Raw genomic sequence first — 15,180 nt, 5'->3', positions numbered from 1 at the left:
TAATGAAATTTAAACAGGGAATGTTGGAAACACCCAGCAGGTACATGAACAGCGTATGTGGAGAGAACAGATAAATTAATGCTTTGGGTATAAAACCCTTCATCAGAACTGGAAAGAACTGCACATGAACAGCATTTAGAAATGATGTGGAGATGCCAGTGATGGACTGGGGTGGACAAATGTAAGGAATCTTACAACACCAGGTTATAGTCCAACAAATTTATTTTAAAATCACAAGCTTTCGGAGATTATCCCCTTCGTCAGATGAATGAGTGAAAAGGTTCTCAAATCGCATATCTTATACAATGCTGGGACACATTGTATAAGATATGTCCCAGCATTGTATAAGATATGCGATTTGAGAGCCTTTTCACTCATTCATCTGACGAAGGGGATAATCTCCGAAAGCAAGCATTTAGAAAGGAACAGAAGAAGGATACATACGGGCACCACACACATCCTGTAAAGTGCTTAAACAGGAGATGGATAAATGGTGGAAGTGATATTAACACGAGATGATTGGAGGAAGTATAATAAAATTAACTTAAAACATTTAAGAGATACAGAATGTATGACTAGGTGAGGGAGTTGGGGGGTGGCAGTGAGGAGAGGTTTGCCAGCCTTAGCCTTTTCTTTAAAGTAGTTATACTGTAATTTGAAGAGTATGTGAATTTTAAGAGCAGAAATGCTGATTTTTTTTTTCCCCTTGGGAAACTATCAAAAGAGGACCTAAAAGTCATCAGATGGGATGGGGAAGTTGGCATGTGGCCCAAGGCTAGAAGTCCAATGCCTAACATGATGAACATAATACAAAGATCAGAGGCAGGGGCAAAGGGAGAGGGTTGGCCCACCGTAAGACGTCACCAGCCTGAGATGATGGGGACGGAACCAGCACAAAGAGCGAAGCAGCAGTGGGTTTTGTTGCAGGTTGGTGGTGACTGGCAGCTGGCCCAGGGAAGTCAGTGAGGGCAAGAGGAAAGGCCCAAAGCTCACAGAGGCAGCAGGAACTGAGTGGTGAGGGAGATAATGAAAGGAAGAACTAAGTCAATAAAACTTTATCTACAACTTTGTCAAGGTTCAAAAACAGACTCTGGAAAGGATTAACAGTGCCAACTGCATTCAGGAACAATGTAGCTATATATTCAAATATATAGTATTAACTCGAGCCTTCATAATGCCCTATTTCTCTCAGTTGTGTTTTTAGTAGTTTTCCTCAGTTAACAAAAATTTGATACCTTCAGTTGAAATTGTTCTCCTATAGTGTAGAATGGGTCAACAAACCTAATTTTGCAGCAGCCAGAGCTTCACAATCCCACAAGAATTAACTTGCTATCCATCCAGCAGAACAAAACATTCATGAAATCAGTGAAAGCCTCATTAAATTATTTTACAAATAAAACAAATCTGGCAAAAAAATTAAAGCCACATGTGGCATAATAGAATGCATGTCAATCTAACAATGTACTTAGCAAAATAAACTACTTCATATGCTGTTTTTACTCTGCTGATCCTTTTGCCTGTGCTAGTGAAATGACCTGATAATCTAACTGCACCACTGGCAATGTAGAAAATGAATAAAACTAGAAAACAGAGCAAAAACTGGATTGAAGGGACTTCAGGAAAGAATCATGGTAGAAGAGACAGAGGAGGATTTTAATAAATTCATTAAAATCTACTCTTCCATTGCTTTTGATTGGCTTTCTGTAAAATGATTTTAAAATGTGTGACTCAATTAAACGGTCATCCTTACATGTGAGGTCACCACCTGGTAGTCATGTGACAGTTTGAGCCACAGGACATCATGAAAATCATGACTGCAATAAAACAAGAAATATTAACACAGTGGCCTTTTCAAATAAAGTTGCAGGCTGCTAGAATATATAGCAGTTAAACTTTCTGTTCATAGAAGGAGGCCATTCTGGCTCTCTGCAAGCGCAATCCAGCTAGTCCCATTCCCCTGCCTTTTCTCTGTAGCCCTGCAAATTTTTCCCCTTCAAGTAGTTATCCAATTCCCTTTTGAAAGCCATGACTGAATCTGCCTCCACAACCCCCTCAGGCAGTGCATTCCGGATCATAACCACTCGCTGTGTTTAAAAAAAAAAGTTTTTCCTCATGTCGCCTTTCGTTCTTTTGCCAATCACCTTAAATCTAAGTCCTCTAGTTCTTGACCTTTCCGCCAATTGGAACAGTTTCTCTCTATCTACTCTGTCTCGACCCCTCATGATTTTGAACACCTCTATCAAATCTCCTCTTAACCTTCTTTGTTTTAAGGAGAACCCTAGCTTCTCCAGTCTATCCACGTAATGAAAGATCTTCATCCCTGGAACCATTCTAGTACATCTCTTCTGCACCCTTTCTAAGACCTTCACATCCTTCCTAAAGTGTGGTGCCCAGAATTGGACACGATACTCCAGTTGTGGCCAAACCAGTGTTTTATAAAAAGTTCTTCATAACTTCCTTGCTTTTGTACTTTATGCCTCTATTTATAAAGCCTAGCATCCCATATGCTTTTTTAACTGCTTTCTCAACCTGCCCTGCCACCTTCAACGATTTGTGCACATATACCCCCAGATCTCTCTGTTCCTGCACCCCTTTTAGAATTATACACTTTATTTTATATTGCCTCTCCTCGTTCTTCCTACCAAAATGTACCACTTTGCACTTCTCTGTGTTAAATTTCATCTGCCACGTGTCCACCAGCCTGTCTGTCCTCTTGAAGTCTTATCACTATCCTAATTGTTCGCAACACTTCCAAGTTTTGTGTCATCTGCAAATTTTGAAATTGTGCCCTGTCACCCAAGTCCAAGTCATTAATATATATCAAGAAAAGCAGTAGTCCTAGTACTGACCCCTGGGGAACACCAGTGTATACCTTCCTCCAGTCTGAAAAACAACCGTTCACCATTGCTCTCTGTTTCCTGTCACCTAGCCAATTTCATATCCATGCCGCCACCGCCCCTTTCATTCCATGGGCTTCAACTTTGATGTCAAGCCTATTAGGTGGCACTTTATCAAACGCCTTTTGTAAATCCATATACACTACATCAACCGCATTGCCCTTATCAACCCTCTCCATTACCTCATCAAAAAACTCAAATCAAGTTAGTTAAATACGATTTGCCTTTAACAAATCCGTGCTGGCTTTCCTTAATTAATCCACACTTGTCAAGTGACTCTTAATTTTGTCCTGGATTATTGTGTTAGGGTGTAGGAAACTAATCTATATCAGAAACATGATCAAAACTAATATCAACACTTGTGTAGGAGATACTGCCTGAAAAAAACAATGGCCCTGAATTTCCATGGGTGGTTATGCCCGATAGTGTCCTCCAGCTCCGACTCTGCTGGTGATTGTGGTTTCTGTATATCTGTTTAGGTATAGCGTTGCAGCTGACCCACAACCAAGAAATAATAAAAAGGAATGTTCAGGAGATGTAAAGTTGTCAAAATGCATAGCTCATGACCAGTTGACCACTACTCTTCACGATTTTTAAAGGACTAGCCTTGCAGTTGTCCCTGGAATAATCAAAGTATTATACAATTAATTTTTTTTTCAAAAAATATACTTTATTCATAAAATTTGCAGCAATACATACAATACAGCTGTCATTATCACATTCCAAACGTGCACAATACAGATTATACAATTTGCAGGTTACATCAAGGACAGTTCAATGAACACATTGGACATAATTACAGTTCATGACACTCTCGGGTGCCTCATTGCAATACACTCAATACACATTTTTGATAACAGGTACCTTACAGATTCTTTACAGGTTCATTACAGATTCATTACAGTTACATTACATCAGTTAGAATTTTACATTCTGCCCGAGGGGGTTTTTCCCTGATTGCAGCCCCTCGGTATACAATGGCGGGAAGGCTCTAAACGGTTGCCTTTCCCCACAGAGCCTTTGCGGCGGCCGCACCCATCCTCAGTGCGTCCCTCAGCACGTAGTCCTGGACCTTGGAATGTGCCAGTCTGCAACACTCGGTCGAGGACAGCTCCTTGTACTGGAAGACCAGCAAGTTTCGGGCAGACCAAAGGGCGTCTTTCACCGAGTTGATGGTCTTCCAGCAGCAGCTGATGTCCGTCTCAGTGTGCGTCCCCGGGAACAGCCCGTAGAGCACAGAATCCTGTATTATGGAACTGCTCGGGACAAACCTGGACAGATACCACTGCATCTCTCTCCAGACCTTCTTTGCAAAGGCACACTCCAGAAGGAGATGGGTGACGGTCTCGTCTCCACCGCAGCCTCCTCTGGGACAGCGCGCGGTGGCGCTGAGAGTCCGGGAGTACATGAAGGATCTGACGGGAAGGGCCCTTCTCACCACCAGCCAAGCTAGGTCTTGGTGCTTGTTTGAAAGCTCTGGCGATGAGGCGTTCTGCCAAATGACATTGACAGTCTGCTCGGGGAACCAACCGACAGGATCCACCATCTCCTTTTCCCGCAGGGTCTCGAGGACGTTACGTGCGGACCACTTGCTGATCGCCTTGTGGTCAAAGGTGTTTTTCTGCACAAACTTTTCCATGAAGGACAGGTGGGGCGGAACGGTCCAACTGGACGGAGCGTTCCGTGGCAGCGTGGCCAGACCCATCCTTCTCAACACTGGGGACAGGTAGAACCTCAGCACGTAGTGACACTTTGTGTTTGCGTACCGAGGGTCTATGCACAGCTTGATGCAGCCGCACACAAAGGTGGCCATCAGGATGAGGGCCACGTTGGGCACGCCTTTCCCCCCTTTCTCTGGAGATTTGTACATCGTGACCCTGCGGACACAGTCCAATTTTGATCTCCAGACAAAGCGGAAGATGGCTCGGGTGACTGTCGTGGCGCAGGAGCGAGGTATGGGCCAGACCTGCGCCACGTACAGCAACACCGAGAGCACCTCGCACCTGATGACCAGGCTCTTGCCCATGATCGAGAGAGATCGTCGATCCCACAGTCCCAGTTTCTGCTTAACCTTGGAAATACGCTCCTCCCAGTTTTTGGTGCATGCCCCGGGCCCCCCCGAACCAGATCCCCAGCACCTTCAGGTAATCCGACCTGACAGTGAAGGGGACAAAGGATCGGTCGGGCCAGTTCCCAAAGAACATGGCCTCGCTCTTGCTACGATTTACCCTGGCCCCCGAGGCCAGTTCGAACTGGTCGCAGATGCTCATCAATCTGCGGACCGAGAGCTGATCCGAGCAAAAGACGGCGACGTCATCCATGTACAGGGAGGCCTTGACCTGAGTACCTCCGCTGCCTGGGATCGTCACCCCTCTTATGCCCGCATCCCTCCTGATGGACTCGGCAAAGGGTTCGATGCAACACACGAACAAGACGGAGGAGAGAGGACATCCCTGCCTGACTCCAGATTTGATTGGAAAGCTTTCTGATTCCCACCCATTGATTGAAACTGCGCTACTGATGTTTGAGTAGAGCAGTTGGATCCAATTGCGGATTCCCTCCCCAAACCCCATTTTGGAGAGCACGTCCATCATGTACGTGTGGGATATTCTGTCAAAGGCCTTCTCCTGGTCCAGGCTGATCAGGCAGGTGTTCACCCCCCTGTCCTGTACGTAGGCAATCGTATCCCTGAGTAGCGCCAGGCTATCAGAGATCTTCCTGCCGGGTACGGCGCAGGTCTGATCGGGGTGGATCACCACCTCCAGGGCTGACTTGACCCGATTGGCGATGACCTTGGACAGAATTTTGTAGTCCACGTTAAGTAGTGAGATGGGTCGCCAATTTTTGATTTCTTCCCTCTCCCCCTTCCGCTTGTAGATGAGGGTGATGATGCCTTTCCTCATGGAGTCTGACATGCTGCCTGCCAGGAGCATACCCCCGTACACTTCCAGCAGGTCTGGGCCTATCCAGTCCCACAGAGCCGAATACAACTCCGTCGCTTCCGGGAGTCTTACTCTTCTCGAAGGAACGGACTGCCTTTGTCAGTTCGTCCAGAGTTAGCGGGTGATCCAGACTCTCCCGCTTGCTGTCGTCTAGAACCTCCATATTATACAATTAATTACTCAGTCGCAAGTGACACAGTGATACATTGGCCCAGAAATTGCTTGGAGCAGCGAACCAACAATGCTCGCTGCTCTATAGATTTATACTAACCCACTAACTTACTGCAGTCTTTACTGGGTACACTTCCTCCAATAGGAAGCAGAGACAAGCCCAGCATTAGTTCCAGCAAAGCTAGGAACCTTGGGAGAATCGAGAGGGTCGCTCTCCCCTCGGCCAAACAGATTGCTGCATTTTTGACAAGTTGTGAACATTTTCTGCAAGCTTGGAACATGAAATCCCGGAAGTGAAAGGTACAACACTAAAATCATTTGTAAAAAATAGTTACAGTCAGCAAAAAAAGAAAGGGTAAGAAATAATCAAATTAAATAAAAGAGACAGAGGGAAAAGTTTTAAAAAATTACAACTTTTTAATTTTAAAAAAATTAAAATTTTTAACTTTTTTATAAAAAAATTATTTTAATGACCAAAAACTATTAAAATAAGGAGTAATGCGACTCCACATTTTTAAAAGTTAATTTTTAGTAGTTTGGCAGTCATTAAGACTTACCATGCTATTAAAACTTAGTTTAGACCTGGTATTTTTAAGCATACCAGTTTTGTGGTGATATTAGTTACTTTCCAGCTGGGCAGATGAGAAAGTTGACACTGGGTCAATGATTTTACTGATTGCAACCGGCGATATCTCTTTAATTCGAAGTTGTCATATCGCCTGCAAACCAAGGGGAGCAAGTTTTGGATTTTACTCCCAATTATTCAGCACCCTTCTGATTTATCTCAGCTCTAATGTCCAAGTTTGGTAGCCTAGGGATTTTTCTTAAGGCAACATTGATGCTTGTAATTACTCTGCTGGGATACTTCAAGCTGTCGTAACAGGGAGAGGCCAATGATGGGCACATAAAAGAAAAAGGATGTTGGGATCTGATCAAGAATGAAGAAATGTACCATGATGTTATGCTGCTGGCAAGCACAATGACTGTATGTGTTGTTCATCATCTGATCAGCATTGTTGAGTTACTCATTCCCTGTCCTTGTTAATATAGAAAAGAATCAGAGAATTACTATAATTGCCTTCTTTGGAGAGTTTTTAAATCACCGAGTGGTGTTGGAATTGTTGCTCATGGGTACTCTTGTAGGAAACTGGCTTCAATGCTTGATCATTGCTTTTCCTATTGTTCAGTGGATCATGATGGAAGGTTTCGGAAATGCTGCAATTGGACAGAAAAGTACTCCATAAAGTTATTGTCTGCAATGATTTCTGTGATAGAAGAGAAGTCTAAACCCAACAAGCTCATAGCAATCGAGGCAACGTCAAGCATATCAAAGGTCTTAGATGAGCTGTAAGAGACTTATGCAAATTCCATTCTTATGTAGCACTTGCAATTAAGCCTTTCTTTGAAAATGAACATGACAAAGTGAGAGCTGTAGCTTTAATGTACTTGGGAAACTAATCGGATTTGGAAATATCCAATGAAACCCTGCACTTATAGAAAATTTATTCCACGTTGATCAGCTTGCTGCTGTATCTCATTGGGCCTCATCTTGCTGGAAAAATAATGGCATGTTAATGACGCACACTGTTATTAATGTGTAAATTGGCCAGCAAGTTCAGGAGATTGAGAGATATGCCATGAATTGTGAATCTCCAGAATTTGCTTGTCGATTTACGCCGCTCCGCCATTTGCTTCGCACAAATGGCATCTTAGCCTCCCCATTATTTTTAAGAACTTGCTGGATTTGCACGTTAATTGCCCATTAAACTGGCCACAGAAAGTTAACTCTGGTAATTAACAGCGTAAGTACCTTTTTAACCACATTATAATTGTTAATGCAATGCCAATCAACCTTTCTGGCCCAGAAATGGAACAATTTAAAGAGTTCAATTTCATTGCTGCATGTAATAACTTCTTAGAGATTTAAAAAAATATATTTTAAATTTTTTTTCTTACTTTTCCTTTCTGTCTTTTTCCTCTCTCTTAATTCAATCTTTCTTTCCCTCTCTTTATTTCTCTTTCTGTACCTACTTTGAATCTAATTCACTCTATTTCCTTCTCCATCTTTCCTTTGCTTCTTTCTCAATCCTTTAATGTCATTGGTTAAGGAGATATACTGTTGGTCCCTCCATTCATTAAGGTTCCAGATTCCCCGTTGCCTTTGCCACAATGTTATAAACTCACACTTCCAGCAAGTTATGACACAAAAGGTTTTTGAACTGAAGGATGCAGGAAAAAGTCTAACGGTACGTGCCATGAGATGCCTCATTCCAGCAAGATCCAGCCTAATAATTAAAGTATTGAGGTAATAAAGATCCACAAAAGAGTGGTGAATTTGATTGGTCTAGTAACAGTGTCAAACACATATGCAAGATGTTTCAAGAGCTTCCATTGGAGGGCACCACATTATGAAAAATATTTGAGCAAAATCTCCATCCACATTAGCAGAGATTTGACCAACTGGATCATCTTCTATATAACAAGCTGTGTTGCCTTCAGCATTGCACAACTTGAGATGAAAGAAAATGCAGTCATATTTATAAGCTTTCTCACGAATGATGCACTACCAGATTATTCCAGATTGCTTGCTACAGATCAGATTTATGAAAAGATTATTGTTTTGCTATCAAATTTAGTGCAGTGTCAGAAAAACGCATTCATGATATACCTCTAAATGTATTCAGAATCATCACATAAAATTGAGGAGGAATTTACTTGCATTGTGCTTGGAAAGAGCATACTTGAAGTAGAGGAGATATTGAAAATGGCCAAAAAGAAAACGTCACTATGGAAACAGCGTGAGCTATTCTACAGACAACAAGAATGCCCCAAATGGGAAGTTGCATGCTTTGTAGCTTCTTGCACACTATTTCTCTATGAAGGATATCTGCTCTAATTATCATCAGCAACAAGCTACATATCACTTACTGGAAAATAATTTGTTTGAATAAAGAAACACTTTACTTAAAGAACTATCTGCATTTATTTTACATTTAACATTTATTAGGCAAACTATAATTTTCTCCATCCAATTCTCTGCACTGTATTCACACTAAGGCTCCACAACTACAACTTCTACAGGCTCTCAGAAAACACCAATGAAAGGAGAAAATACTAGCGGTTGACTGGAATCAAGATACAGCAGTGCTTAACTTTCCTAGGGCAAAAAATCCACATTATTACTGCATTTAAGTTTTCTTTTTTGCCTTTTAAAATTGGTCTTGTTGCCAACTTGCAGTGCCATTTTATAGCGACCCTGGTGTTGGAATCTCCAATTTCACTTCCCTGTGTAGAAGTGCCTGTCTTCTGCTTGACTTCCCTCCCTCTAACGACCCTGTGGAAATTGAGGATTTGCTGCGTGAGGGAATATGGGCAAAACCCGCATTCCTAGGCCATCTAAGATTTAATAATGAGTATTGAGCCTGAATTAGCCAATAGTCTAATAGTAAGGGAACATTAGCTAACAGTGACGATGATATAGAATTTGATATTAGATTTGAGAGGGAAAACGGTGAGTCGCGAACCAAGGTTTTAAATTTAGGTAAGGCTGACTTTGGAGGGATGAGGCAGAAATTGACCACAATAGACTGGGCAGAACTACTAACTGATAACTATGGCTGAACAGTGGGAGATGTTCAAAAAAGTATTTGGTAGAATACAAGACCGGTACATACCCCTACAGGGCAGGAGCTCTACTTGCGTAATTAAACAACCTTGGTCAACAAAGGAAGTGAGAGATAGTATAAACCTAAAAGAAAGGGCTTAGATGAAGGCAAAGAACTGCAGAGATTCGCAGACTGGGAGAGATATAAAGATAAGCAAAGGGATACAAAGAAAGTGGTAAGAGCCGCAAAAAGGAATACGAGAAAAAGCTTGCGAGGGCTATCAAGGACAACACTAAAGATTTTTACAAATATATTAGGAGAAAGAGGGTGGCTAAGAGTAATGTGGGCCCCTTAATGACAGACACAGGTGATGTCGTAATTGGAAAGCAGGAAATGGCAGACTACTAAACAGTTACTTTGTATCGGTCTTCACAATAGAGGATGAGGATAACCAGAGATACAAGGAAAAATAAAAATAAATCAAGGGGAGGAACTAACTAGATTCACTATAAGTAAAAACACGGCGATGGAGAAACTAATGTTATTAAAGATAGACAAATCTCTACGACCCGATGGTTTCCACCCCAGGCTATTAAAAGAAGTAGGTGAGGAAATTGTTGATGCGTTACTCATAATACTCCAAAACTCTCTCGATTCAGGAATTGTCTCCTTGGATTGGAAAATTGCCAATGTCACTCCACTATTCAAAAAGGGTAAGAGAGATAAGCTAGAAATTTATATGCCTATTAATCTAACGTCAGTTGTGAGGAAGTTACTAAAATCTGTTACTAGGGACAGAGTGACTGCGCATTTGGACAAATATGAGCTGATCAGAGAGCCAGCATGGATTTGTAAAGGGTAAGTCATGTCTAACAAACCTAGTTGAATTTTTTGAGGAGGTTACTAACGTGGTAGATAAGGGAGTGTCTATGGATGTTCGACATAAGAGATAATGCACAAAAATGGGAGTGCATGGAATTGAAGGCAACCTATTGGCTTGGATAGGGAATTGATTAGGAGGTAGGAGTCAGAGAGTACAGATAGTGGGTATGTACTCAAATCGGCAAGATGGTGTTCCCCAGGGATCTGTACTTGGGCCACAACTTTTCACTATGTTTATAAATGACTTGGCTGAAGGAATAGAGAGCCGTATATCTAAGTTTGCTGATGATACCAAGTTAGGTAGCACTGTAAGTGAGTGAAGAAAAGGGGAGGATACAGAAGTTGTGCAGGCAGTTCAAAAGGGAAGGGGTGGAGGTAGCAATGGGAGTGAGTAGTGGTAAAAGTGGGAGTGAGGGGGTGGGAGAAAGGGGTGGGGTTGGTTGGAAGGGACAGCAGACTCAATGGGAGCAAAGGCATGGGAAAAGCATGGGTTAGGGGGCGGAGATGGAAATGCAGCCACCGAGGGCCACATTTTCCCCACAACCTCCACTGAGAAATGCAGCCTGCAGCCAATGGCGACTTCTTTCCCTACCATACCACCTCTCACTTGAAAGAAGTAAAAGACAGAGAGAGAAGCCAAATGAGGAATTATGGGGAGAGACGGAGAATAGAAGAGAAAGAGAGGGACAGAAACAGCAACATAAAGACAACAGAGACAGGTAAGACAGAGATCATATTCTTTGACTTATAGTGTGCAATGCCTTGAGAGTTTTATAGACTATGAAGGGCTCTTCATTTACAGTATTTTAAAAAAAATTCTCAAAAACGTTTCACTTATATAAAATTACATAGAATGTACAGCACAGAAACAGGCCATTCAGCCCATCGGGTCCATGCCTGTTGTTTATGCTCCGCACGATCCTCCTCCCTCCCTGCTTCATCTAACCCTATCAGCATCTCCTGCTATTCCTTTCTCCCTCATGTGCTTCTCTAGCTTCCCCTTAAATGTATCTATGCTAGTCGCCTCAACTACTCCTTATGGTAGCGAGTTCCACATTCTAACCATGCTCTGGGTAAAGAAGTTTCTCCTGAGCTCCCTATTGGATTTATTAGGGACTATCTAATATTTATGGCCCCTAGTTCTGGTCTCCCCCGCAAGTGGAAATGTCTTCTCTACGTCTATCCTATCAAACCCTTTCATAATCTTAAAGACCTCTATCAGGTCACTCCTCAGTCTTCTCTTTTCTAGAGAAAAGAGCCCCAGCCTGCTCAATCTTTCCTGATAGGTAAAACCTCTTATTTCTGGGATCATCCTGCTAAACCTTATTTGCATCTTCTCCAGTGCTTCTATATCCTTTTTATAATGTGGAGACCAGAACTGTTCACAGTATTCCAAGTGTGGTCTAACCAAGGATCTATACAAATTTAACATAACCTCTCTGCTTTTCAATTCTATCCCTCTAGAAATGAACGCCAGGGCTTTTTGCTTTTTTATCGCCTTATTAACCTGCATCACTACTTTTAGTGATTTGTGTATCTGTACCTCCAGATCCCTCTGCTCTTCTACCCCACTTGGACTCTTATTATCCAAGCAGTATGTGGCCCCCTAATTTGTCCTTCCAAAATGTGATCCCTCATACTTATCTATTTTGAAATTAATTTGCCAATTACACACCCATTCTGCAAGTTTATTAATGTCTTCCGGTATTTTGTCACAGTCCTCCTCGGTATTGACTATACCCCCAATTTGGTGTTGATGCAAATTTTAAAATTGTACTTCCAATTCCCGAGTCCAAATTGTTTATGTAAATAGTGAACAACAGTGGTCCCAGCACTCATCCTGGAATAACAATCCAGGTAAAAATCAAGGCTAAAAATGAAAGATACGTTTTGTTGATGGAAATTAGTGATATGGGGAGAGGTGGATAAGTTCCAAATCAGCCTGGAAATTTCTTAGTAAATGAAACATTTTTTAATATGTAAAAACACTTAAAACATGCCTACTAGAGCATGTATGCCTAAGAAAACTAGCTTAATTTGAAGACCCCCCTCAAATGGCCACAAATGGGCACAATCAGCGGAAACTCGCCATCCTCGTTATTTCGATTGGGGGCACGACCAGTTTTGTGGGTGGGGTCGGCTTCAGCGCAACGATTTTTGAACCAGCTCAAAACCCTGGACGTAATTTATGGCCCCTAGTTCTGGTGTTCCCTGCAAGTGGTTACATCTTCTCTACGTGGGATCATCCTGCTAAACCTTTTTTGCATCTTCTCCAGTACCCCATATCCTTTTTATAATATGGACACCATAAAACCAATGCAGCCTAGCGGAAACTCTACCCCGAAAATTTTAACCATGAAAATCAACATAGCAGACAATTTTACAGAATGAAATTAAATTAAATGGGTTAGAGGAGTATAGAAAGTACAGGGATGACGTAAACAAGGAAATAAGGAAAGCAAAGAGAGGGCATGAAAAAATATTAGCTAGTAAGATTAAAGAAAACCCAAAGATGTTTTATTAGTACATTAAGAACAAAAGGATAGCTAAGGAAAAGATGGGACCTATCAGGGATGATAAGGGTAACTTGTGTGTAGAAGCAGTGGATGTGGGTAGGGTTTTAAATGAATATTTTGTCTCCGTATTCACAAAGGAAAGGGACGATCCAGACATAGTAGTTAAAGAGGAGTGGTGTGAAATATTGGATCAGGTAAACATTACGAGAGAGGAAGTACTAGAGGGACTGGAATCCTTGAAAATTGATAAGTCACCAGGGCTGGATGGATTGTTTCCTAGGCTATTGAAGGAAGCCAGGGAGGAAATAATGGATGCTCGGAGGATCATTTTCCAATCCTCACTAGATACAGGGGAGGTACCGGAGGACTGGAAGACTCCAAACGTAGTACCATTGTTTAAAAAGGATACAAGGGAAAAGCCGAACAAAATTATAGGCCGGTCAGTCTTACCTCGGTGGTGGGCAAACTATTAGAATCAATACTGAGAGATAGGATAAACTGTCACTTGGAAAGGCATGGTTTAATCAGGGATAGTCAGCATGGATTTGTTCAGGGAAGGTCATGCCTTTCAAATCTGATTAAATTCTTTGAGGAAGTGATAAGAAGGATTGACGAGGGTAGTGCAGTGGATGTTGTCTACATGGATTTTGGTAAGGCATTTGACAAGGTCCCACATGGCAGACTGGTCAGAAAGGTAAAAGCCTATGGGATACAGGCAAATGTGATGAATTGGATCCAAAATTGGCTCAGTAACAGGAAACAAAAGGTAAAAGTCGATGGATGTCTTTGCGAATGGAAATCCGTTTCCAGTGATGTGCCACAGGGCTCAGTGTTGGGTTCCTTGTTGTTTGTGGTATATATTAATGAGTTGGACTTGAATGTAGGGGGCATGTTTGGCAAATTTGCAGACGACACAAAAATTGGCCGTGTAGTTGATAGAGAAGAGGATAGCTGTAGACTCCAAGAAGATATCAATGGGTTGGTGGAGTGGGCGGAAAAGTGGCAAATACAGTTCAACCCGGAGAAGTGTGAGGTAATGCACTTAGGGAGGGCAAACAATAAAAGGGAATACGCAGTAAACGGGAATATATTGAGAGAGGTAGAGGAAGTGAGAGACCTTGGAGTGCATGTACACAGGTCCCTGAAGGTGGCAGTACAGGTAGATAAGGTTGTGAAGAAGGCATACGGAATGCTCTCCATTATTAGCCAAGGTATAGAATACAAAAGCAGGGATGTAATGATGGAACTGTATAAAATGCTGGTAAGGCCACAGCTGGAGTATTGTGCGCAGTTCTGGTCACCACGTTACAGGAAGGACGTAATTGCTCTGGAAAGAGTGCAGGAAAGATTTACAAGAATGTTGCCAGGGCTTGAAAATTGCAGCTATGAGGAGAGATTGGATAGGACGGGGTTGTTTTCCTTGGAGCAGAGGAGGCTGAGGGGTGACTTGATTGAGGTGTACAAAATTATGAGGGGCCCAGATAGAGTAGACAGGAAGTACCTGTTTCCTCTAATGGAGAGTTCAAGAACTAGAGGATATAGATTTAAGCTGATTGGCGGAAGGATTAGAGGGGACATGAGGAAAAGCTTTTTTACCCAGAGGGTGGTGGGTGTATGGAATTCGCTGCCCAAATTGGTGGTAGAGGGAGGGACCCTTAACTCTTTTAAAAAGTACCTGGACCTGCACTTAAAGTGCTGTAAGCTGCAGGGCTACAGACCGGGTGCTTAGAATGAACACCTGGTTGTTCTTCGAGCCGGCGCGGACACGATGGGCAGAATGGCTCCCTTCTGTGCTGTATCTTTTCTATGGTTCTCTTGTTCTATGGGTTAACACCCTCCATTAAAATAGTGGATGGAGAAATGTCAAATGATTATGTTGAGCATTCATGCACTATTGCTGTAACAGTAATTTCTAGCCTGTGTTGCTCATTTTAACCTGTCCAAAAGGTTTATTTTCTTGTACTAGAAATAAATATTGTTACACTCCCAAAAAAAGTAGTTAACTCCTTCAAAAAAGAGCTGTACAGCTGGCTGTTTAGCAATGATAGGTTATAGGGATAATTACAGATAGAGATGATGAAATATTCTTCAGAAACAATAATTCCTATGCTGCTGGGACCAGGGAAATATCATTTGTGGAAAGCAACCAGCTAATGTTAAATGCTGG

Source organism: Heptranchias perlo, chromosome 27, assembly GCF_035084215.1.
Source record: "Heptranchias perlo isolate sHepPer1 chromosome 27, sHepPer1.hap1, whole genome shotgun sequence".
NCBI lineage: Eukaryota > Metazoa > Chordata > Chondrichthyes > Hexanchiformes > Hexanchidae > Heptranchias > Heptranchias perlo.
This window is presented reverse-complemented; position numbering follows the sequence as displayed.